Raw genomic sequence first — 1,099 nt, 5'->3', positions numbered from 1 at the left:
GCAGTGGGAGAGATTGTTTAGGACAGAAATTACAAGAAGGCACACTCTCTCTCTCTCACACACACACACACACACACACAAATATCCTTTGGGTTACCAATAACCAACCTTCTAATCATTTAAGATATTTTATGCCTGCAAGGTAAGTCAGAGTTTTATCATGACTTGTTTTGATTTCATACTTTTCATGGAACAGTATGAGGTAAAAAGTACAAAAACACACATACACCAGCACAGCACAGCACAGCATAACACAGCACAGCACAGCACTAGCGGTTGTTACCAAGGAGTGATTCACACTTCCTCAAACCCACAGACAGTGTAAGTGCACCTGTTCCCTCATATTTGTGCTGTTCCCTGCCTGGCGAGGTGTGTGAGTCCGTGTGTGTGTGGCGTAGGGGCATATAAGTCTTTACCTGGATGTTGTGGGAGAGTGAGAGATGAGTAATGTGAATCCAGGATCAAGGGTATCTCCCAACACGCTCTGGGGTCAGACCTTTCCTGGAGCTACACAAACTGCAATGTAGTGTCCTTTTTCGAAGCTTCAGGTTTCAACACAGATCAAAGTTGAGGTTTATTATTCACCGAGTTGCGCCAGCGTTTGGCAAGCATATGGATTTCATTCCTCGTTCTCTTTTTTTCTTTTGGGGTCCGTAAGGTATCCGAGTCACCCCCCACCCCCCCTTAATTGGAACAGAGAGGCGATTAACCCCGCATCTCGGACGCAACAGGGCACGTCTCCCACGTAACGTACAAAATGGATTCCAGCCGCCATCGCCGCCCCACCTTCTTCTGTCAGCTTCACAGTCGGACGTCGCTCTGTTGCGTTAAGCCGATACAGCGGAGCTGACCCTAAGGTCACAAGTGTCATAGCCCTCAGGTCAGGAGCTACGGCCTTCCTAAATTGAAAGATAACATGTTTTGGCTTGCTTTGGAGGGATTTCCGGCGTGCAGCAGGTAGTAACACTGACATTAAAATGCAGAGCAGTTTGTTCACAGCACCCCAGAAGTCTGACCACAGCAGCTGCAGCCTGGGCACTGCAGTGAATGTAGTACTGTGGTTAAAACACTAGTTGGCGCCTTTGCAAACCTGTAGTCC

Source organism: Brachyhypopomus gauderio, chromosome 5 (genome assembly GCF_052324685.1).
Source record: "Brachyhypopomus gauderio isolate BG-103 chromosome 5, BGAUD_0.2, whole genome shotgun sequence".
NCBI classification, from domain to species: domain Eukaryota; kingdom Metazoa; phylum Chordata; class Actinopteri; order Gymnotiformes; family Hypopomidae; genus Brachyhypopomus; species Brachyhypopomus gauderio.
Note: the sequence above shows the minus strand (reverse complement) of the source record.